The sequence below is a fragment of the Pongo abelii genome, chromosome 17 (genome assembly GCF_028885655.2).
Source record: "Pongo abelii isolate AG06213 chromosome 17, NHGRI_mPonAbe1-v2.0_pri, whole genome shotgun sequence".
In the NCBI taxonomy this organism is placed as follows: Eukaryota; Metazoa; Chordata; class Mammalia; order Primates; family Hominidae; genus Pongo; species Pongo abelii.
In genome coordinates, this window is record NC_072002.2 from 79,121,724 (window position 1) to 79,148,233 (window position 26,510).

The following is a 26,510-nucleotide window of genomic DNA, read 5'->3' on the forward strand; positions in this document are numbered from 1 at the left end:
TTGCACAGGCGCTGATCTGTGGTGGGGTGGTGAAAGCACATTTATAGTCTACTATAAGACTGAAAGAGCTAACTCTCAGCATAAATTCAGTTCAGGGAGAAAGGGTGTCCCCAACTGGGAAGACATTATTGCCTAGTATTTTCTATTTTAGAGTGTTAGAGCACCCTGCTGACTTCAGCTTTGCTCTTTGGCACTGCTGTGATGTTTGTGCCTCAATGCACTAGGTCCATGACAGCTACAGTGGATGTTGGCTGCATTTGAATTCCTTATGGAGCTCAAGGGCCTTTTTCATAATCCCTTTAGGCATCTCCATTAATGGTCCATATTGCATACTGTGGGAATTTAATTTGGATGAGCATCTCTGTGCCCTCTGTAAAGTGTCTGGGAGGAAAACTTGGGGGCCTCTTGTCCTTGGTGGCCTGGTGGTATCTCACTGACAGGGAGTACCGCAGTCTGTCAAATGGAGAAGAGTTTTAGCCAATGAAGTCTGAGACTGTGTGAAGGAAGGAAATATTTTCTAAAGAGCCAAGGCATGTCTTGCTAGGAAATCACTCAGGACAAATGTGAGGGATGAGAAAAGGGAGAATGAATGCTGAACCCAGACACCATTCCCAACCTCATTTTCCTTGCTTATCTGCTAATATGTAATTGGGGACAAAAATGGGATGCTTTTAGGGTATGATGTGTCCCCAAAAATTCATGTGCTGGGAACTTAATCTTCAATGCAAAATTGTTGAGAGATGGACTCTAATGAGAAATATTTAAGTCATGACCTCATGAAAGAATTAACTCCCTTATAAAACGGCTTGACAAGGGAGTTCATTCATGTTTGTTCTTCTGCCTTCTGCTATGTGAGGGACAGTGTTCCTCTCCTCTGGAGGATGTAGCTTTCAAAGTGGCATCTTGAAAACAGAGACTGCAACCCCATCAGACAACGGAACCTGCCAATGCCTTGGTCTTTGACTTCCTACCTTCCAGAACTGTGAGAAAATAAATTTCTCTTTTTTATATTAGGTTTGTGCAAAAGTACTCACAGTTTTTGCCATTAAAAGTTTTTTTTGCCATTACTTTTAATGGCAAAAACTGCAATCATTTTTGTACCAACCTAAAAAAATACCTAATCTTGGAGAGTCTGTTATAGTAGCACAAACAGACTAAGATATTCATCTTTCACACCTCCATTGCAGTAGGAGGTGGTCTCGAGATGATTTTCTGGCCAAACAGATCTTAGTAGATGTCTTATGGAAGTTTCTAGAAAATATTTACTTTCTTCCTGAGCAACATGAGGGAGCGCTGATTTTCGACGCCCCTGCCAGCCTTCTTCACCAACCCCCTTCTCCATCTCCTGCCTTCAAATGCTGCCATGATGCTTGGAGCAGCAGCCACCACTGTCAGATCATGAGGTAACAAGTGTAAGGAATAAAGGAAATACCAAAGATGATAGAATAGGAGGATGCGAAGAATCTATTATTAACTTTGGGAACAATAGCTCAATTTTAGTAATTATATATCTCTACCTATATGGTGTGTTTATTTCTTTCTAACAAAAAAGAAAGTAAATATTATGTGCTATATGCTCTATTTGCAAGATTTTAGCAAAACATTCAACTTCCTTGGACCTCAATCTCCCAAATTATAAAATGAAAATAATGCCTTCTGCACAAATATAAATCAAGTAGGATACACAAGTAAAATGGCTAGATGAATATAAATTAGCCTCACAAAAAATTAAATGTGTTCTGTGTGAATATAGCAATTTTGGAACACAAGCTTTCTTTATTAATGAGAGAGTGACATTCACATTTAGAAAGCAGGGACTCAGGAGACACTAATTATTACACCCGTTCTTTCCACAGACTGACTTTGTAACCTTTAGCAAATCATTTAACCTCTCTGACCTCTGATTTCTCACCCGTAAAATTTGAGACAGTAATGATTTTCCTTCCTGCATAATGGGGTTGTTCTGAAGATTAAAGATGGAGAAATATTTGAAAACTTTTCAAAAATATATTGAGGTATGTAAATGTATATTATAAATACATATTTCATTAGAGACATTTAGACATGAGACTGGAATGTTCTCACTTATGTCTGATGTGGAGTTCAAATACTGAACCATTAATTAATAGTTACTTGTCCCTGTGGAAGAACTCTTGTTTATTAGGGATTTATATTTATTTCTATATTTTAAAATATCTATTCCCAGGCAAAAAGTGGTATTTTAAATTTTAGAATATTCTTTCAGTTTATTTTTATAATTTATTACATGTATTATTCATACTATAATTAATCTATTTATTATTTTGTAATTACTTCCCAGTGATAGAGTAGCATAGGCAGGCCTTAGGAAAATTTGAGAGAATGTATGAAGATAGAAAACTAGGAAGATACTTAACAAATAAAACATAGGAACAATTTGATAAAATAAACTTATTTGTCCTGAAAAAAGTCCCACACACATTATATTTTAATAACTGTATTAACAAACTGCCCCAAGTGTTATTTTATGAGGAAAAGTCATCTCTCTTTTTCTGAGGCTAGAACAAGAGCACACACATACACACACACACATACAATAGAATACAGAGATAGTCAGGTGTAGGATAGAATCTACCTACCTATCTGTATCTTATAATAGATATAAACTAGAATACATGAACATACATGTATATGAATTCTAAATTTTATAAGTAAGGTTATGCTACTGAAGATTGAGGAGGTGTTATGAAGCATGTTAGATGATTTGATTTCCAAATATCATATTTGTTTAGGCTTGAGGTGACTTTCTTAAGTTTGTTTGACTGTTCTGTGGAATGCTATAGCATGTACACTATTTTCACAAAGTTAGTTTACATTCTAGACTATCTTATATTTGAGGAGGCTTGCAACCCTTCACAATAATTAATGTTATTTGCAGTGGCTTTCACTGTGGGCTGACAATATTCCCTGAGAGAACTGAAACCTGAAACCCCGCCACCCCTCTCTCTTCCTCTCTCATTTTCCCTCAAGCACTGTCCTTTCCAGATCCAGACGTCTTTCCAGATTTAGCTGCCCTTTCTTCTCACAGAGCTGACAGCCCTTGCTCTGCCCATAAATGTTATTTTTAAACCTTCTCTTGTGTACTGTTACAAGTTTTGATAAGGTCTTGACCACTAGGACAATTACTGGGTGCTGCTGCCTGTCTACATTCTTATCAGACTATTTCTAGTAAAGTTTCTACTTTTCTTATTACCTTCCTGTCTGCCTTACACTCAGGGAGCTTTATCATTGTTAAGAGCAAAAAGTTGTACTAGATTGAAAAATACCTGTCCTCTCCAAAATCTAATCAAATTTAATCCTTAGAATGTGATTATTACCATTGTTATAAGAACTGCCAGAAAATGACTAAAAATTATAAATTAGAATTCAGACGTTCCACTGGATACCATTTAGCTCATAGTCCTAGACCGTTGCCTTCCTATTCCAAAACAACAACAACAAGAAAATAACCCTTAGACATCCATCTGGCCCCTTTCTCATGTGATCTGGGTCATCAGATCAAGACCCTATCGTTCACAATTCTGAAACTGTCTGGTCAGTTTTGATGACTACACTCAGCTGCCTGGCTTTTCATTCCAGTTTGATTCCAGCCCCCAAATAGACCAATTCTGAGCTTAAACACAGCTGCAGTTAGCAGCCATCAAGCATTCTTTAAGCTCACACAGAAAAGCATCGTCTGTCCTTGGTCCATCACCTTCAAATCTTCCCCCAAAGTAGATGTATGAGGTCGAGTAGTATTCAAATTGCACAAAACAATTTGTTGCTGTCTTAATCCCTATCTTATTTAAACTGGGAAATGTTGCTTTGAAACCCCATTCTTGTACATTTTCTAACTTCTCTTAACTTTCTTTATTATACCCACCCACTTCAGTCACAAGATCTCTTATCTGAAAGCAGGCAGGAAAATGTGATGAGCTAGGAGGAGGATTACAGATTAAATACTCATGTGAACTTTTAGTTTAGCATATTTCAAAGTCTGTTATTCTCACTGCTGGTGTGGGGGATTATCCTGAACAGCTTCTATAAATGCTACAGGGAATTACGCATGTACAGTCCATCAATGTTAATGGGTGAATAAACCTTACAGTTTGTTAAGTAATGTAACATCTATTAGGGAAGGGTGAATTGGTTAATGTATGTATTAGGCTCTGAATTTACCTGAGTCAAATCCCTTAATGGGCTACTTATTTTACGCTTTGTGCAAATGAATAATTCAGTCTCTGTGTATGCAACCTCGAGCAAAGCAAATTACTTATTAGTGGTATTTGGGAATTGACGTAAAATATTCTGTTCAACCTCAAAAGTGTCTATATTGTCATCTTCAAAACAATTCCAAATAGGACTGATAAAATTCTCTTTATTAATAGAACTGAACAATATAAAACTGGAAAAATGCCAAATTTAGGTGTGCAGTATTAATTTTACAACTGAAAGCAGTTTGTATAAGCAGCCACAATGAGCTACATATTAGTGATTATTGCTGCTAATTTTGTGGTTTATGGGGCTTAGTTTTAATTTTTATATGCTATCCAATGAAGTACATTGGACATTCATATAAGTTACTTTGCATGATACTTATTACAAGGTAGATATAATTTCCTTGGGAATAAACTACTTGATTCCAAAAAGAAAATTATGACCAAGATTTTTAAACTCTAAGACAAATCTTTTTTCATTTCTTCTTCAGTGGCAACAGGAGAGATAAGTTTCCATCATGCATATGCAACTTAATTTCTCACCTCAGTGCTGTTGTGTACATGGAACTTATTTTACTATGCCTGTTTGGGAACACTGGCTATCTTTCCACATTCAATTGTAAAAGAATGTAACATGATTGAGACTACTTTCCTTTGAAGAAATTAGTTTTTTGACTAAAATCTACTGCTAGCATTTTAAACACAAGCTTTAAGAGCTTTTGATATTAACAGCTAAGTTTAAAACCAGTTCATCATAAAAGGAAACTGCCCCAGAGTTGATGTAATTCTCTCTGAGCGTGGAAGAATATCTTAAACAGACATGCAGAAAACAACCATCATGGAATGAGATCTCTTTCTTTTCCCTTTTCCTCCTAAAACTCATTGAGAAACAATGAAGAAATCAAGAAATTGAAACAAAGACCCCATATTCTATGAATCCTAGAGATACCTGCAACCCCAATTCATGTATGTTACAGATACACATAGTATGTGAAGAGAGAAAGTTGATGATGATGAAACAGTAAATGACTTAGTGAGGTGTTAGGAAGATGAAACCTAAATGACTATACGGGGTGATACTGGTGGACTGCAAGTCTGTTTAACCTGCAGAATCCTGAGAAGGCTCAGGAATTAGAGGTGCCACACACCATAAAATGCAGGGAGCAGGTAGGGGCTGAAAACAGGGAGTTGGTTTAGATGTTGGTCTAAGTATTTTGTCTCCTGGGAGCCCACCCTCACTGCATTTAGGGGATCTCTTCTGTCATCTCCCCAGCAAATATTCTTTTGAATTACAGGTGTTCCAGAAAGAAAATAGAAGAAATGAAAAATTTTTAACACATTATACAAGCAAAATTTTTGAGACTGAAGGACGTTTATTTCTGATAGAAGGGGCTTTCCAAATGCTAGTAAAATAAATTTTAAAGGATACATAGCAATATTTATAATCACAAAATTTCAAAATATGTGAAAATAATCAATGGCCATTAAAAAACAATAACAGTAGAAGCAAACACACAAAAAAGAAAAAAAAAAGGATTTAAGTAAAATAAAAATACTATAGGCCAAGTTAAAGGTAAAGACAAACTGGAAAATACTATCTACAGTTAACATCACAAAGAACTTACATTCTTAATAAGTGAAGAACTCTTAGAAATACAAAAGCAAAAGCCCACATCTAATAAAAAACCAAAGTGTCTCAGCAGTTAGGTTACAGAAGAGGAAATATAAATAGTACTTAAAATATGAAAAATGTTTCAGCCTTATTCATGGATGCAAATTAAGATTTAAATTATATGTATATATGTTTGTGTATATATATACATATGTAAGATTTATAACATATACATATATAATTAGATATATGTATAGAAAGATTGGCAAAAATATAAAACATTGATAACTCAATTTGGCAAAGTCATTGGGAAACAGATCCTCATATAAATTTGATTAGCATATAATTATAATCAGTACAACCATTATATATGAACTATTGTATCAAAGTTACATTTAAAAATACACTGTAACCTATTACTTATTGATCCAATGGCAATGTACGTTACAGATATACTTGCATACTGGTACAAGATTTGAAACCACAAAAAAATGACAAAGGAAATACATAAACAATGACAAAGTTAATACATTTAGTGGAATGATATGTAGCTATAAAAACACGTACTGATATGCAAGATCTTCAAGAATAGATTATTAAGTGAAAAATCAAAGAGGTAAGTACCATGTGGAATGTCCTCTTTTTTGTATTAAAAAAGTGGAGAAAAGACATAATTTTACTTGTATTTGCATAAAGAAACTCTAGAAAAATACCAAAAATACCAAAAAAGGTATTAAAATTGGCTGTCTTTCTAGGTGGTGAATAAGTGAAAGTTGATTTTCACTTATTGTTTTATAATTGTATTTGCACTCTTTGGCTATTTAAATTATGTACAGGTAGTTTTGGGATACAATAAAACAAATTTTAAAATTTACTGCTCTTCTTATTTTCTCAAAGTTTAGCTCTTTCCTAGTCTTGTAAGTCTGACCTTTTGGCATCTCTTTGAATGTGTTGATAGGAATATAAACTTTATTTTGAGGAAGAGAAAGGGATTGGTTCTGGGGGAGCAGATGACATGGCATGGCATATGTTGGCTGGCATTTCCCTTAGTTGGAGTTGAGTTGGATGGAGGTGGCTTTGGAGTGATGCAACACCAACTTTTCATAAAGCAAATAGCTCAAGCTTCCACTGCAGATTTTAAGCAGCTTTTCTATTAAGATTATGCCCTCCTCAGCTTGAGAATAACTGAGTCATAGGCAAAAAACAAAAGAATCCTGTTCATGCTCAACTTCAGGAGACTGAACCCAAGCATTGCAAATGGGGCATCTTCATTTCAAGACTTGTGCCGCGTGTTCACTCTAGCTTGGACGCCATGATTGCTCTGACAAACTGGTCACAAGCTGATGGCTTTGAGATCATGAAGATTTAACACACTTGTGGTATACAATGGTTCTTTGAGAGTAGGCACCGTCTATGGCGGGGATAGCAGGGCTTCCTAAGAGGAGATCCTCCTCATGGTGGAGCCAGAGTGTAGAGAGAGGTACACAGGAGATATGCTGCATGTGACCAGAACAGACTGCTTTGAAAACACATGTAACAACACTTATGATTACTAGGGATTAAGAAGGAGGTGGATTTCAGGGAGTGGGTTGACTTGCATAAGCATAAATGGGCAGGATAAAAAAAACTGTTGGAAATTAATGTAATCCTCCTCATCTGTCATTTGTATGCTTAGTGATGTTTGGAGAGGGGTGTATAAGGATGGAAAATGTGGAAACATAAATGACCAGTGCTAGGAAACTGGCTAAATAAGCTATCAAATCATGTTTGCAGGGAATCCTTTATTATGTAGAATAATCTTAACATATTCCTGTGTCATGTATGGCTGCCTAGTTGTAACAACAACAAAAGAATAGAATATTCTGATAAAACTTAAGCAAAAATAAATTTATTGGTGAAACATAGAGCAGCTTATGTAATTTAAGGAAAACTTCAGGGAGAGCAGGAACAGAACCACTGAAGAGGTCTCAAGAGGAGGAGGCAATGGATGTCTTAAGTCTGGCACTGTCAGAATGAATCACTTCCAACCAATTTGCATCCTTATTCATTCCAGGAAGAAGGCTTTTTTGCTTAAATTGCATCCTAAGAAAACTCTCAGCTAGAGTAGGGCAAGAATCTCTAAAGCTGCACACAAGAGGGAGGGTAGACCCCCAAAGGAAAATTGGGGTTGTGTGTGTGTGTGTGTGTGTGTGTGACAGAGATAGGGAGATAGAGACAGAGAGGGGACGGGGGAGAGAGAGAGAGAGACTACCTTTCTAGCTGTGTGACCTTGAGCAATGACCTTGAGTCACTGTTCTCCAGAGGAACAGAGCCAATAGGATGTCTGTGTATATATATAGAAAGATTTATTTTAGGAACTTGGCTCATACAACTATGGAGGCTGCCAAATCCACAATTTGCAGGGTGGACCAGTAGGCTGGAGACATAGGTAGGAGCCAATGATGCAGTTTAAGTCTGAAAGCAATGTGCTGGCAGATTTCTTTCCTCCTCCAGGGATTTTTTTTTTTTCAAGCCTCAACTGATTGGATGAGGCCCACTCATATTATGGAGCACAATTTGCTTTACTTAAAGTCCGCCCATTTAAATGTTAATCTCATCTAAAAGCACAGTCGGAGAAATAAAGTTTGACTGCATATCTGGGAACCTTAGCCCAGCCAAGTTGATACACAGAATTAACCATTGCAGGTAAATTACTTAACTCCTATGTCTTCCTTCTTGTACCTGTAAACGGTGATTATTATAGCACCCATCTCACAGAGCTGTTGAAATTATTAGACACAGAGCAGTCAGAACAGTGACTTGTCCATGGAAATAGCAATACATGTTTTGTGTTTTCTATTGGTATTCTGTAATGAAGATTTAAACCTTTTATAATCAGAAAGTAAATGTTTTTGGTGTCCAGGTTGGACCTTTCTGCATGGCCATGGTTACTGAAGTTCTGATGGCCAAACTAGTTTGCAGTGATTTGAGCCTTCTTATCCCTAGCAAACCTAAGGGAAACTTGGGAACAAGCAACACAACATCACAAAGATGTCCATGTCATGGAGGGTCACGTGAATTATGAAAATCTTCTCTCCTTCTGCAATATTTCATCATCTTCCCCTGCTTTGCTCCGTACAGTCATGAGAGGATACCACCACCTCCTTGACAATAGCAGGGGGAGGATAAGGAGAGGTATGAGAGGTTGCCATCACTGCAAACTTTGTTCCTAATTCAAATAATTTTGTATTTGTGAGAATCTTCATCTTTTTCATGAGCTGGTGGCAATTTTGAATCACGGCATTTACCCAAGACCACTGATCTAGGTACTCATTGCATAAAGGGGTTTGTCCCTGTAGCCAATATTAACAGAATGAACAAAATCTACAATTACACAAATCCTGTATCAAGTAGGGAAATATAAAATAAAAGGTTAGGTTATTCTTGAGTGGCTTTGCTTAGTCAGTAAGAACAAGCAGACTTGTCATGTTACTACTCAAATACTGAGAGACAAGGGGAAAAATTAGTCAACAGAGCAGTTCCCATCTCAGGCCCTAGCTGTGTAACCAGTGACACACCAGAATTGATCTCGCAATTCTGACCAGTTATTTATCCTCTCCAAAAGCTTCCCAAAGTCCGTTTTTAGAATGAGGTCCCTGAGTTTAGGCCTTTCCACTGGTTCCCCTTCTTTGCCTCCCTTCCTTTTCTCCAATCCTTTCAATCAGGTACTCACAGCCCCAGACTATGTAAATTGCTCTTCCCAAGGTCAGAAATAGCACCCGACTTTTCAGCAGCAATTTACGTGGTTAGCACCACCTCCCATAAGGAGTACTCCTTTCTATTCCTGCCCCTACACTCTCCTTGTTTGTTTTCCTTGTGTTCTCACCAGCTCTTTCTCAGCCACATTTTCTCACTCTTCTTGATTTACTAGGCCATGGCAGGAAAGCCCTGATTCTATTCATACTCTTCTCTTCTCCCTGCATGCTATTAGCACGAATGTGTAAATTGCTAATTAAAAGACAAGAAAGTTCTGAAGTTGACAATCTCATCTGGTCTCATGGCTTAAATATAAACCCTACATCATTGACTCTCAATTTTTTTTTCTCCAATTCTTCCCCTTCTTTCTCAAGCTTAGACATATATGGGTAAGTACCCACAGACATCCCCACTGGATGGCCTAACACAATTGGCACATCTAAACCGGTCCCAGACCAAGCACCACAATTTCTCACCTACACCACTGCAATAGCTCTGCACGGACCTCCTGTTTTTCTTTTGTTCTCCTGATTACACTGTCCACATTGCAGTCCAAATCATCTGCTAGGGCATAAATCTCTCTGCTTCCTCATTTCCATGCCATTCTATTGCAATTAATACAGATTCCAAACTCCTTTTCATGATCTTGGTGGCCTGGTCCAGATTTCCTTTCTAACTCCATCTCCATCTACCTTCCCTTACCACACTCCAGCTACACTGATCTTTTGATCCACAGATGCACCAACCTCATTCTTTCTCTTTCTTTTCCAAGGCTCTCCGTCTTTGAACTTATTCTTTCCTTTAGAAAGCTTTTTCATCTGACAGTTGCTTGCCTGTCAGACATGCTATCCCAGGACGATCTATCAAAGCAGTACAGGTAGACCTTTGTGACACTATTCTTCAAAACGTTCACCACTGCTAGAAGTAAGTTATATAGCGTATTTAGCATTTATAGGCTTATTAGGAATAATAAGCCCCTTTCTCCACCAATTAAATCCAAGCTCTACTAGAGCTACCATTACAAAGGACCACAAACTGGGTGGCTTAAAACAACAGAAATTTATTCTTTCATAGTTCTGGAGGCTTGAAGTCAGAAATCCGGGTGTCAGCAAACCATGCTCCCTCAGAAGGCTCCAAGGAAGAACGCTTTCTTGCCTCTTTCTAGCATCTGGGGATCCTTGGCACCCCGTGGCCTGCAGCTTCACCACCCCAGTCTCTGCTTCTGTCTTCCCACAGCCTTCCCTGTCTGTTGGTCTCCAAATCTCTTGCTCCTTATAGTAACATCAGTCATTGGATTTGGGACTCACCCCAACCCAACATGACTTCATCTTAACTTCATCAAGGGTTTAGGAATTGAACATATCTCTTGGAGGCACATAATTCAACCCAGGCACTGCTGTATACTATGTCAGGTGCCTAGAACATGACAATTACTCAATAAGTATTACTATCTGCCTGAAACACTCACTCCCTCTCTCTCTGTCCACTGCAAGTATGCGACTATGTAGTTGTACAGCGTGAGGAAATTCAGGAATATTAACCATTTTCTCATTTGCCCCAAGAATACTCTCTGACGGCACTTGGGGCTGCAGCGTTTACCCCAAGACAACTTTGCCAGAAATATCTCGCTTTTATTATCATTTTCGCATTGCTCTAGTATATCAACGTTGTAAACAAAAGACATCATTCTATTTATAGGATTCTGTTTTTAGCAGTGGTATTTCCACTTACAAAATATAGTAATTCTCAATTGCTGAAAATGTCGTATTCTAGAAAACAGCATTCCTACGCATGATGTTAACATCGTTCTGGAAGAGTTGTTGGCCAAAGATTCACTTGATGAATCCAATTTTTCCAGAATAGATGATTCTGATGATTCAAACGATTCTGATGTTAATTCTGTTTAGAAATAGCTCCAAGAACAGTTTTTGTATCTTATTTTCACGTTGAAAATCAGTCAGATTTGCTTTAACCCCAAAGAGTTTGAGTTGTTTATGTAAAAATAAATGTTGGCATTGAGCTGCACTTTTTTTTTCCTAAATAGTAAAAAGGGTTAATGATGAGGGGTTGAGATGTTCCAAATGCTTAATCTATATTATGCGGTGTGGCTGAAAACACTGTACACTGTTTCTACTCATTCCATCACCCTTACTTTTGTTCATGGGCCCTTCTCTGGTGTATTTTTTATTTTATTATTTTTTTTATTTTTTAGAGACAGGGGTCTCACTATGTTGCCCAAACTGGCCTTGATCTTCTGGGCTCAAGCAATCTTCCTACCTCAGCCTCCTAGTTGCTGGGATTGCAGGTACACACCACTACAACTGCTCTTTCTGAATGATTATTCTTCCTGCTACTCCATATTTTTCTACCTTCTAGGCCCCCAAATCAAGTTGTCTTCTGCTTAGGTCTCAGTAATACAAGCTAGGTTTCTGATTCAAACAACAGCTGAATATGGTTAATGAAGCTGCCTCTGTTATCGCCCCAACTATTGCCCGTTTTCCTCATTTCTGTGCCACAATTCTTCCTCTGGTGTTTTACACAAACTCTGTTCTACATGTGGATTCTGCTTTCTTTGTGTTCTTCTTATTGGTTTCTTCTCTCAGCCTTCCTTCTATTATCTGGCCTCTGGCTGCTACCTATTTTGCTGTTGCAGACACACAGTCCTCTTTTATCATCTACTCTCTCAGGAATTTACAGTTTACCTCTGGATGTTCTGTCAACCCATGAACTTCCACTGCAGCAGTTAAAACATATTTTATTATAGAGTTAAGAAAAAATGTGGACAAAATATTACAGTGTTGGCTTCTAAATGTGATTGTGTGTGATTTTAACTTTTTTTTTCTTGCAAATCTTTTAAAATATTTTTTCCTCAATGGAATTTTTTATAGCAATCATGGGTTTCACTGTTGGGGGGTATTTGGGTAATGTCTCATCCCTCTGATCCAGTAGTTACACAAATGGCAGTAACTCATTGAGAAATAACTCTTCCCCATTTAATAGAAAATGAAAGTAGTATTTGAAACATTAGATAATTTCACAAATATCACACACCCAGGAAGTGGTTGAACCAGGATTAGAACCGATTCTTGTCAGTCCTAAAAGTCCATTTATTTTCACTGACCATATTCTCTGTTTAGAAATGTTTTAAGAAAGTGCAGTTTTATATTAGCTGTGTATTTATACATAAATATATATAATTATATATATATTATATATATATTGTGCTTAGTAAATATTTAATAGATAGATGTGGTTGAACTCATTCTTACTGATATAAAGAGATCACGAATTGTGAGAAATCACCAGATCTTCTTTTCTGTTCATTACCTCATCTATGTTTTCTCCCACAGGAGTTCAAACCTTGTCTCCTATTTATGAACTTCCAGCCTGAGCCAAACTAGAATCTCCATTGCTCCCTGTGGGTTTCTCCCACGTTGCACCTGTGCTACCCTTTTCCCCTTACTAAATACTCTTGTTCCAAGATGTATCCAGTTCCTAATTTCTATGGTACCCCAACTAGAATTTGACCTTCAAGGCTCTGCTCTATTAATGGCTCCCACTCTGACACCTCTCATCTCTGAAATTCTGCCGTATTTTCTGTGTGTAGTGCCTCTCAGGGACTTGAAAAGTGGCCTCTTATTTTGTCTTTCATTGTCTATGTATAGAAATAGCTCATCCTTAATAACTGCGGAAGTATCATTTACTTCTTGGTTTCTCTGGATCCTAACACTTAAAAGACACTAAATAAGAGTCTAAGGCATTGGACAATGTGGAGAAGTTTTACATATAGCACACTGTAGCAGGGCAGTAGGTCAGTAAAGGTGTTATTGTTATTTCTCTTTGTTTTTTTTTTTTTTTTTTTTTTTTCCTTTCAGCCTGGACAGACTATGACATATATTACACTTCTTTGTATCTTCAGTGTCCCAGCTTGCTGCCTGGCATACAGCAAGTAGTTAATAATACCAATTAAATTTAACTCAATTAAGGACACTTTTTTGGAGAAGGTGAATTTCCAGGGTTGTTTAAATAATACAAAAGAACCCTTGATAAGTTCTTAGAAAAGGAATGACATTCCAAACATATTGCTTTTTTCTAGCATATTTTTAAAAGGAAATAAAAAGGGGGGAGAAGGTAGAAGCAAGGGCCTGGGCCTGGATGAAAAACCAAGTAACATAAATTTTAAATTGCCACATAGAGAATTATAGAAACTTTCTATTTATGCAATAATTTAGTCACATCATTTTGATTTTGCCTTTAGAACAATCTTGCTGGATTTCTCAATTTATGTTTTCATCTTAAGGATTTTCAAATAGAAATATTATATCCTTTGAGCTAAGAGATATAAAATGCAAGTATATATCAAAGAAAATGCATTATTTTATTCACATAAGTAGAAATCACAGTTCTTTAGATAGCATCTGTCTTATAAGAATGCAGGAAAAAAATCACACTAGCAGTTTCCAGTTTTATGTCTATTTTTTCTTTTTTACTGAAAACAGCCTTATAATTACTCTGCTAGGATTTATGTAGTAAATGGAGAAAAGCAATTATTTTCAAAGGGTATTTGTTTTCATAGAAGTCATCAAGATACAAACATTAGTACAGGCATACTTTTACTGAGATTGAAAATATAGGTAGGTTATAATTGCTCAAATGCAGTTTAAGGAAGTTTTGAACAGAAATAGTAAGGAAAACAAGATAAGGCAAAAGCATTAACATGTTGTAGAAAGCTTGGAAATATACAACACACACACACAAACACACACACACATATATATGTGCACACTACAAGTTATACTAGCATCATAGAACATTGGACGGAATTGAAGAGGACCCCAGAAATGAGGACCAGGCTCATACACAGAAAGGATTTGCCCAAGATCAAAAGCAGTCCAAGAAGCGCTGGGGCTGAAATCAAAGAGAAAGGAATTCAGAACATTTCTAATTAGTATTCAAAAATACAAGCGTATGTTTTTGTAATGCCTGATAATGATAAGAGCTAAGAGATGATAATTTACTCTTTTTCTTCATTTTATAGATTGTTCCCTCTCCTTTGTGAAATTAGCAGAGAAAGCCTAATTATGTGTCCTGTGATGTAAACTTCTTAGGTTGAGAGTTGCATACCATCTCTTTCTACACTTGCACTGCCTAAACTAAGGGTCCAAGGCATAACCATAGCAGTTGTATCTAGCAGTCATTGACTGCTTACCATGCTAGTAATTAGGTACATATATTAACAAACAGGAGTTGAATTATATCCCCTAAAAAGATCTATTAGATCTATTAGAGTTTTAACCCCTGAACTTCAGGATGCAATCTTATTTGAAAACATGGTTGTTGTGAATGTAATCACTTAAGATGGGGTCATATTGGAATAAGGTATGCCCTTAATTCAAAATGATTAGTGTGTTTATAAGACAGATACTCAGAGTGAATGACCAAGAGAAGATACAGACACAGGGGCAAACACCAAGGGAAGATGGAGGCAGAGACTGGAGTGATGAGCGTCCCTAAGCCAAGGAATGCCTGGGACCACTGAAGCTGGAAGAGGCAGGGAATGATCCTCCCCTGGAGGGCTTGGAGGGAGCATGGCCTTGCCAACCGCTTGATTTCTGATTTCTACCCTCAGAACTGTGAGAGAATAAATTTGTGTTGTTCTAAGCCACCCGGTCTGTGGCACCTTTTTATAGCAGCTCTGGGAGACTTAGGACACCCAGTTAATCCTTATTATAGCCCATGTGATTACGGTCCTGTTCCTTTCCCATATAACAGGTAAGGAGGCCAAGTGGCAACAATGCAAAGCAACATGCCCAGGGTTACAGTGGCAGGACCAAGAACCCATTATAGGGGGCTTGGCTCCAGAATCCATGCTCGTAATACCATGCTATGTAGGATACTGCAAAACATTTGCTGGTTAAGTGAATTAGTACCTTGATGTATAATATTGCTCTACAGTTCATGGGCATATGCAAAATCACTTCTTCTCAATATATTGTTTTATATCACACTTTAAAAACAATGGAAACAGAATCAAAATCTTGCAATAAGGTTTATGGTTGCTGCCCCCACCCATTTCTACCAATTACTCACTAGTCAGACAGTTAGCTTTCATTCAATTCTAATAGGGTGCCTTATGTCTAATTATTTTTTTTAAACCTTTATGGGTAGAAACTAAGAAAATGGCTATTTCAGAGCTCTGAGCCGCTGTTCATCTCCGAGAAAGACCATTTCTTTTTTTCTTGAAAAACCACTGCAAGTATCTAACAAGTCAAAACGAGATACCTAAGACAAACTTTTGCAACCGAGTGGCTAAATTTCCTTTTTGAAACAAAATAAACGTGTGGGTAGGCTTCAGTAGAGTTCTCTATCTTTGGTTGAAGTATCTGTTCATGAGTATACTAGTTTGGGAAACTGTGTCAGCCGCTTTGCTAGGTGTCCTTAACCCTGATCACACTCTCCAAATAAGAAATTTGCCAGTAACTGCAAAATTATAGGATATTTGCTGTCTAATCATCCCTTTAGACCCAGGGAAATGGTCTGCATTGCAAGAGAACCAGTTTCTGGGTTGCAATTCTCCAGTCAGGGCAGAAGGGAGGAACACAGCACTAAATGATCCCTACGGATAAAGTGGCTCCCTGTCATTGCCCGGTTAAGTGGAGAGATGCTCTGATGAGCTGGCCTAGTGTTACACTAGCAGCTGGGGAGCATGACCAGAAACAACTTCCAGTATCCTTTTCAAACATCAAATGACTGACTATTCCAGTAGCACTCTGTCCCTCTTGCTCATATTTAAACATTTCAAAACCTAACTACTGTTGAGGCCATAGGAGTCTTAAGCCTTCAAATGAATAATTCTTCCCAGTCCAGAGAAAAGGCCTCTTAGGGAAAGGTTGAAAGAGAAAGTTAAGCTCTACTTTATAAAGGTCAGGCCACTTAAAGCTTTGTCAGGTGCAGACAGATCCTGCCCTTGCCTTTCAGAAAGGCTTGCAGGTGTGATGTCTTTAGTGCAGACTGAGGCTGAGAGGCTCATGGGTTTTATACAAGAGGAAGCTCCTTTGCTTCTTCCTTCGTGCATGAAGACTGCTGACAATGGCTTACGTGCACATATAAACAATGAGGTCAACAATCAGCTTATTAATTAGAGTATAACCCAATCTAAAGATCAAAACTATTCTTCAGATATCATATACCAACGCAATTATTCTACACAGAATGGCAGCATCATTATGGAATTTTAATGGCTAGCTAGAGATGTCGGGCAACTCTATTGGTTTTATTGGAACTTATTTTTCTCATTATATAAAATGAGGTGAAATTTTTAAATTCCTGGGATCTTTTTTTGTGAAACTGTGACACACATTGAAAACCCACACAGAAGAGAGGAAGGAGCCCTTCCTTAGAGCCAAGAGTTTCATCATCAAATCTCAGCTTACTGGTTAACTCAGTAACATTGCACAGGTTATTGAAACTCCAATCCCCAATTTCATCATTTGTAAAATAAAGATGTTTATATTGACCTTCAGACTTGTTGTAGCAATAAACAAAGATAATATATATAAAGCAATTCTATTATACCTGTTGATAACTTTTACCACATTTCCTTTCTCTGTCTACTCATTCTTTCTAAACCCAGCGAGACGGTCCACACTGAGAAATAACCAGTTTCTGAGTTGCACTCCTCATTTCTGGCAAAAAATTTTCTATTTTTTAAAGTGCAGTTTTGATTAACTTCTAACATTATGCCTGGCTGACTGCTGGTTTCCACAAACAAGTGGCTGTTTAAAGAATGCAGGAGTAAAGGAATTAATGAACAAATGCTAGCTATGCAAATGTTCTTCCAGCATCTGGCTCGGTAGCTAGCCATTATGAAAAACCTTCCAAAAGCTGCCATGCTCTAGTAAGATGGATATGACCTAATTAGTTTATTAAAGCATGTTTTTAAAAATAAATCTATTCTTTTTTTTTTTTTTTTGAGATAGCGTCTTAGCTCTGTTGCCCAGGCTGGAGTGCAGTGGTATGAACATGGTTCACGGCAGACTTGACCTCCTGGGTTCAAATGATCCTCCTACCTCAGCCTCCTGAGTAGCTGGGACTACAGGCACATGCCACCATACCTGGCTAATTTTTTTTTTGTTGTTATTTTTTTATAGAAACAGGATCTCCCCATGTTGCCCAGGCTGGCCTCGAGCTCCTGGGCTCAAGTAATTCTCCCATCTCGGCCTCCCAATCTGCTGGGATTACAGGCATGAGCCACCATCCCCTGCCAAAAATAAAGTTATTCTTTTTAACGTGAAACAGTTTACCTTCAGCAATTACACTAACACTTTATCGAATGTACCTCTCACATGAAGTTTATGAAATAAAAATCATTACCCCATTGTAAACTTAAGAAAAGAGAGTCTCAGAATAATTGAAATTTTTTCCAAGGTGACTTAGGTAGAAATTAGCAAAATCGTGACTTATACCTTGGAGCATCTGATTCCAAAGCTACTAATATTGATCAATACATTATACGGCCTAAAGTTTAATTGGATGGTGCTCACACACTAGTTAGAGAATGAATCCACATGCACACATAACTATAGATAAAAAGAAAAACAAACTAAGGTCTGTGAGACTGCAGAGGAGAGTTGACCCCTACTTGGTAGACTGCCCAGTGATCTTTGCATGTTTGCTGGTCTTTAGACTTCCTTTGAGAAAATGGCAAATTTTGACAGAAGGATAAGATTTTAGGGAAATGAAATGCAAATTATGGCATGAAGAATGAAATATGTTTATTATCCAGTCATTGGTTTTAGTTGGAACACAGCGTATGATGTTGAGGGTAGCTGGTGAGCAGGCTGGAAAGGAAAATTGTGCCATCTTTTTTATTTTACTTGGAATACAGAGGAATGCTATGTATATTTCATCCAGTGAATGGCATGTTCAGAGCTGGTTTAAGAGGACTGATCTCGTTGAGGTGTGAAAAGTAGAAGGGAGAGAGGAAATGCCAATGGTAAGAAGCCAAGTTAAGAAGCAGTTGAAATAATTCTGATGAAAAGAAAACAAACATTTGTTAAGTACCTGTTAGGGAACAGCACTACACTAGATATTTTAGTCATATCACATTTTTAGTCTTAGCAATAATCTAATGACAACATATTGACTTAGTTGTACAGATGAGGAGACTAGGTCTTGGAGACTGAATGGTCAGATGGTCAGGAGGAACAAAGACAATGCTGGAATCTCAGGCTCTCTGACTCTAAAGACCACTGGGTTAAGGAAGACTTGATTACCAGTGGCCTGATGCTGCAGCCAATCCGTAGGAAGAACCAGGTGTGAGTGGAGCGTTAGGGACTTCTGGCACATTAAGGACCAATGCCTGGGGCACAACCAGGTTGGTTTTACTGCTTTCTGCATGTCAGAGCCATTTTTTTCTTGCATTGAAGACCAACTTTCTTAAGTCAGTAATCATAGCTACCAGCAACACCAAAATTTTCACATCTAACTTTGTCATCCATTAGAGAAATTTAACAGATAACATCTTTCAAAAAATCTTTTTTTAAAAAAAAACTCTCACTAAAACTGTTCTGGTATTAGGGAAGAGAAAATCTTGTGTAGAAAGAATGATAATTACATAACCTAGATGCAGTATTCATCTCTAGACCAATGAACTCTAAGCAAGAGAATATGCTGATATGAGATGAACACTTTGGTCACACCTAGTTAATAAGGAGTCTTCTTCAAATAAATATGTAGATGGAAACAAGGCTAGTTTCTACCAAAAGAGGGGGTGCATGGGGCAAACCATTCTATTGGTAGTCACTATATATATTGTCCTTCCATTAAAAAACCCTTTGGGACAGAGCTTCCAGACTTGAATCACAGAATTACCCATAAAAATGGAATGGAGAAGGCAGATAGAGTGGTCAGTAGAGTCTGAATCACAGATCTGACCATAAACGTTTCTTAACGGTCTGGCTTTATAAAAGGGCTTGCCGGTATAAGCCATACTGATATTAATTAAAATGGATTTCTGCACTGCAATAAAATTCTTGTTTTAATTTTGCTATTTCACAACATTATCTTATATAAGCAACAGATATAAAACCAGTTAATTTTTTAATACAATGATAATGGGCAGTCCTTACATCATCATCTCATAATAAAATGATGACACACATTGCTTTTTTTTTAAATCATATGTAAGGATTATTTCAGATGCTTTGACAAAAGACAACATATTTTTCCTTTTTGTTCCTCAGTATATGTTATTTGGAGATAAGTTTACAAGAGATGATGCAATAAAGATACCAAAACCTATTTATCAGGATAAAATGTGTTACCTAGGCAACCTGAGACTATTTTCAAGATCAATTTTGCGAAAAGTTAGAAAGTTTATTTTTCAGGCTAAAGACCTTTCCATCATGTCTAGTGGATTATTTAATAATTATGTAACATATTTACAGAATTGTACAGGTATTGTATTTTCACATGTATCACCCCTTTTGAGATTCATAGCAACTTTGCAAGGTAGCTGGGGAGGGCATTATTATTCTCATCTTGCAGATGATGAAATTGAGGCTCAGATAAACTGATTTTCCAACTTTCACAGTGTATCAATCATGATTCTTTGTTGCAAAAATCATAACTTATTTCATTATTAGGAAGGAAATAAATGTAAGGACATTTTATAGTTCATGGACTACCTGGGGTGCCTGAAGATTTAAGCTTTGTAACTAGGTAGCCAGAACATTTTCCAAATTACATTGAAGAACCACTCCAGAGAAGATGACTCATGTCTCATGCCTGTGACAATGGGCAGGAGAAATGCTCCTGGAGGCCTGATCAGTGTTGTCTTGGGAAGCTGAAGGTTTTCAACATCAGCCCCGCCGAAGCAATGCATCACTTGCTTCAGCCAGTAAGTTACCTTGCAATCAATGTTCTACGAGTATATGTGAGTGGTAGCAGCCAGATCTCCATTCTCCTAGGGTGACCAACCATCTTGGTGTGTCCAGGACTGTACTGATTTTAGGGCTGAAAGTCCTAAATTGCAGGAAGTTACTCAATCCTTGGCAGACTGAGATGGTGGTCATCATACTGCACCATAGCTGCAAGAGGACAAGAAGGCAAATTTCTACTACTTGTACAGTAGATAATTCCTTAAAATATACCAGCACTCTCAACCTTTACCAGGCTACCAAAACACAATAGCAAATGCCAGTACCCAGAAGTGATGAGTGAGCTACTTCTTCCTAAATTGCTAACTAATAGGAGCTTAAAGTATCAGAAAAAAATTAAAATATATTCAGTGGACATCTTTACTTTTTAATCTTCCGGTCAACATAGATGCCATCCACCTGATCTCAGTGATTGATTGGTCCACAGGTGGTCATGATACATCAGGATGATCACAGATTATCTGGCTTCTACAGGACAGGTTTATATACACACAGAGTGGGGCTGCATCTGTGTCTCTTACCTTTGCCTCCGACAAGGAGGAAAAGAGATGCTTCTTAGTGGGAACTGAATGAGTTCAACATATGGAGGGGAACAGAATCAAAAGCAGAGAGAAAGTGAGAGATGAAGAGAACAACAGAGAGTGAGAAAGAAGAGAGTAAGAGGGAACTGATAATGCTCTGTGAGTTTCTAAGAAGACCTTCTCAGCATATCATGCTGAATTCCTTAATAAAATACCCTTTTATTTAAAGTGGACTGGCTTTCTAGCTCTTACAATTGATAGAACACATACTTGCAGGATTTTTATTTTTGCAAGGTTTGATGCTTGCACCCTGGAAAGGCCTGTTGCAGATGCATGCTGCCTGAGTATGGAGCTCTGGGAAAACAGTTAAAATTACTATAGTTAGGGAGAAAAGGCAGACTCCTAGCACACAAAATTATTATCCTTTTTAAAATATGCATGCGTACAGTTTATTACATCTAGATTTAATTTATTCCCAATTAAGTCGTCTCATCACCAGGTTGTTATATATTCCATTTTCTAAATACCTGTATTTGCTTGTTTCTCTATATCTCATATAAAAATATCAAGTCCTATTCATAATTCTTTGCATCATTTTCTTCAGCCCACATTCCAATAATATTTTCTGTACAGGAATAACTTTTATGATTAAGATTTGATTCTTACTTTGGGTCCATAATGCCAATGGTTTAATTAATGTCTCTCTTTTGCTATTCAAATTTCCAGGCCTCTATCTTTGGGTCCTCTTTTGTTAGGACTTGCATTTAAGATTTTTTTTTTTAATGTGCTTTTTCTGGGCTGATATAAATGTTTAGTTTTTAAACACTGGAAAGCAAAAACAAGAAAAGATAGTAAATTTTGTTAACAAATACCTGTAATGTCTATTTTCTTTAATCATTTTAAAAGCCTTATAGCAATTCCATGTATATAAGCTGCAGGGTACACAATACACCAGCAGTCATTCAAGCACCGATTTTGTGAGGAATAAACCATGCTACTCAAGGCTCTGTTCCAGGGAAAGATGCTTAACATCCACAAGGCTTTGTTTCAGGGAAAGATGCTTAACATCCACAAGGCTCTGTTCCAGGGAAAGATGTTTACCATCCTGTGAAACCGCACATTTCCAGGGAAGAGAATGAGCAATAGCAGGACCCATGATGCACTGAAGTTCTCCTGGTGGATCAATCCAGGCCTGCAGGGCATCCCTTGCCTAACCTAGGTCTCAAGGCCCCGGAGGGTGGCTACATGCTTACCTTGATGCATGCTGCTGATTACCAGACAGAGGAGGAGTAGATAAGTGACAAGGAACTAAAGACCTGCTTGCTTTCCCTGGAACTTGAAGAAACCGCTTTCTCAGCTTGTCTACTATTTCTATCACTTAAAGATGAAGTCGAATGTAAACATATAGCTGTCATCATTGTAAAGCCCTTAGGGTGTGTTAAAATTCCCAGGATTAGCAGTACTTTTCCTTCTTAGACGGAATCTCATGTGAAACTATGAATGCAGATTTGACACGTATGTAGAGGATATCAGTGCTCTATCAATAATACTTGCTACATTTTTTGTGTCTTTAATTTGTGCATCCTGCAAGGTCTTTCTTAAGTCTGAAAACTGACTGAAGCCTCATCCTGTTGCATTTGTTATCAAGTGAAAATCAAACCTGTCTGCCTTTCCTTTATTCCCATCGCCACCAAACTGCTTTAACGAGAAATCTGCATCTGTTCTTTCCGTTCCTGCTTATTACCTTGAAACTCATACAGCTATCTGGGAATTTCTTTTTCTCTCAAAGAAGAAAAATAAATAAAGCAATAATATTAAACTTACCAAATATAATGAATCATTAGTTCTCACCCTTTCGCAACTTCCCTTCTACATTGCACATTAGTGAGTACCCTGTCATGGGAACTATCCTTGTTTTGCCTTGATGACATTCATCTTCCTGATTAAAAAAATAATAACTCTGTGTATTATCATCCTTCTTTCAGTCTTTAAATATAATTCCTTACAGGACTTTTTTTTCTTTGTTTTCATTATTTTCTTCAATGTCTACATCATTTATTTTGGTTATCGTATGCCTCCATTATTGCAAATCTGTGAATCAATCCTAAAATATTTATCTGCAGGCCTAGCCACCCACCAAATTCCAGTTTCACTTCCCCAAACACTCAGGTAAACCTCCAGATATAAGGCTTGGTGCCAAAAAATGAATGGATTTTCCACTCCTAAATCACTCCTAATTTCTGTCTAGGTTACCATCCCACCCCAATTTTCCAGGCACCTGGTTGTGAAACTTCAACATTTTCCCCCTTTATTCCACCTATGGGATCAGTTGCCAGGTTAAGTCCGTTAGGCTGCCATATACGTTCCTCTTATCCTACCCTCTTTTCAGTGCTTTCATTTTTTTATTTGCCTCCTGGATTTCTGCCACCAGCCTCCCATTCAGTGATTTTCAAGTGTGAGCTTCAGCAGAAGGTGAGGCGGGGGAGTGGGGTGGGCGAAGCACATCCCATTAGGAAGTCCTATCAATATATGGGCAGGGAATGGAGGTATTTGTAATGTGCAGACAAGGTGCTTTATGAGGCTTGGCCATGAAAATGACTCATGCGTTGTTTTCCTACAGAATCTAGGGATACACACAACCCAGGGAGATGATCCACACGGAGAAAGAATATTTTAGACTTTGTTTTCCCTTTATACTTATCCTGTTTTCAGAAACAAAATAGAAAAAGAATATCAGCTTTATTAACATCTAATGTAGGTCTTGACACCGGTCCTCTGCCCTGCTTGTATGTTCCCAGACAATGAATAGGAAGTGGGGAGCGCCTCAAACCCGGGGGATGGACAGCGGCACCATTGCTTGCTCCCGTGTTAGCCACGTAGTGTGTTATGTTTCAGGTTAGGGAAACACATAAATGAATTTACAGATTATTTATCAAGCTTTAAAAAAAATCAAAAAATAAAATGTTAACACATTCTAGTAAAATTAGAAGACAATATAAATAAGCATAAGGAAACAAAAGAAATGGCAGAACTGATACTTGTATTTCTAGTATAAGTTTTTTGTCACTCACGTTGCAACAGGACATAATGATAATTTAACCAGATCTGACAAGGAACAGACCTCAAACATCTAAATTAACAAGAAGACTATTTGAAATATGGCTATGTTTCCATTTTCGGTGAAGACAGCATTTTCCCTAAGTGTATATTGTGCCTTAAGGTATTAACTAAAGATAGCATGTAGCTATCATAATTAGTAAAACATATAAAAACTGAGTCTAAATTACAGGATTAATTATATGTGTGTGTTTGCACACTGAAAGCAGAAAAGTTTATTGTACCATCAAAAACGTAATAAATACATGTTTGAAATACTGTTCATTTTAATTTCATCTTTAAATCCTATGCTTAAATAGTATAGTATAAATTAAATAAATATATTAAAGGCATACTTTAAACTTTCTACCGAAAGTATGCATGATAAAAAAAAGTCTGGAGACAAGGATCCTTCACCAACAGAGACAGGAAAACTTCCCCAGGTAAGCAAATTCATTGCTTAGGTTAGTACACGTAATTAAAACATATACTGTATTACATTTAAAATAATTGTTTATTAAATAATATCTTGATTTTTTTGACCAAAATAATTTATTTCAAAAATCTTAATATAGTAAAAGAAAAACAGGAAATGTTTATCCTTGTCAAACTGAGTCATGGGCCATACAATTCTCTGGGAAACATTTAAGGAACAGTATTCTCAATGGTTTTTCAGTCTATGGACTTTCTCCTTTATTCACTTTTCTGTATATTTGTGTGTACTTGTTTATATACAATTCCAAACACTTATTAGTAACTAGGAGTTTTAGCATCAGAAAAAGTGCAGTGCAAAAGAAAGAAGTGGTGCAAAACCGCTGGAATTGTAAATTTGAATTGAAAATATCAGTATGAACTTATATTTTCTGTTTTAAAAATGTTTGTATTTGCGAACTCTGCCCACTGAACAAGCCTAAAAACAATGACAGGTCCAGGAGCCACAGTCATTGCTACTATCCAGAATGCAGTCTCTCGACTCCCTAGAAAAGTTACTGACTTCAAATCTTAGACAGGAAATGTACCGGATGAGCCTAGCATATTTTACTGTACCAACAAATAAGAATGTTGTCAAAGACAAAATCAGAAGGACTCCAAAGAGAATGGATTGAAACACAATAAAAACTGTTATAATCATATACTCAAATGAGACACATGATACTTCAAAAAATCTCTTCGGTAATCTTTGGAAGGTCCTGGAAAACCAACTCCTTATTCTGAAAACTTGTAAATAAAGGGAAAAAATCAAGCAATAATTCAATCTTCCTGTGTGTACTGTATCTCAGAATAATAAAAAATTTTTCTGAAAAAGTTATTTTTTTAAAGACAGAAAGGGTGGCTATTAGAATATTAATGGAAAAATGAGACCAAGCAATGATTAACAAAGTAAAAAGCCAGTGGGGATTTTCTTAGTACATAAATCAAGCTGACAATTCCTAAACCAACTGATTAATCTTAACAAGACAGCCATGTGTTTGGTTGTGTATGTACCTCTAGATGTGATTCAAAGAAGTAAACAATACTACTTATGGAATATTCTTTCTAAAGCAAACAAGCACATCTGAAATGACATGACAGCAATGCGATCAGCAAAATTTAAAATGAGAAACTTGAGAGGACAGACGTCTACTTTTCTCAGCAGGTAAATTTCAAGGAAAGAGAAAGAGAAAAAAGAGTAGCAGAAACCATAGATTTAAAATTTAAGAGGCATCTCAACCAAATGCATTCTGTCTCAATCAAACTCTAAGCAAAAAAAAAAAAAAAAAAAGTTGAATTTTGAACATTGATTGGATATTTGATAATATCAAAAAATCATTATTTGTGTGTGTTATAATGACAATGTGGACATTTTGAAACTCTTTGCCCTTTAGAGATACATACTGAATCGTTTGCGGAATAAAATTAAAAATATTTGAGATTTGCCTCAAAATAATCTGGGTTAGGAGACTGTGAGTGTGATTTTAGAAGCAAGATTTACCACTTGTTGATTATTGTTGAAATTTGTTGACAGCTCTATGAGAGTTTATCGTATTATTCCCTCTACTTTTAATACGTTTACTTTTTTTGTAATTAAAACTTAACATACAAACAGGTAAAAGTGCTAATTTAATGATCATATATCTATATCTGTGTATATATATATAAATCTAGTTTAAAATATAAATTTTACAAATATAAGTGAAGATCTTAAGACATGCAATTCCAGTTCAATTAAATGACAAGTTTTTATGTAGGTACGGCTATGCTTTATCAGTTCTCAGTTCTGTTTGTCATTTTCTTCCTTTGCTGTTAGATTTTCTTTACTGCTCTGCCCTTGCGCTGGAAGATTAGCCCACAGATTTCCAAGCATTCTCTGCATAGATGTGTGTAGAAGGTG

General features: G+C 37.0%; 1 long non-coding RNA gene across 1 annotated transcript in view; it reads left to right on the forward strand.

Moving 5' to 3' along the window:
- The window catches only part of LOC134760359 (uncharacterized), a 335,124-nt gene that overhangs the window by 151,207 nt on the left and 157,407 nt on the right, over positions 1-26,510 (forward strand). The window contains exon 3 of the long non-coding RNA XR_010137687.1: positions 11,795-11,887. This is a non-coding gene — a long non-coding RNA (uncharacterized LOC134760359). The remainder of the gene's footprint in view (positions 1-11,794; positions 11,888-26,510) is intronic.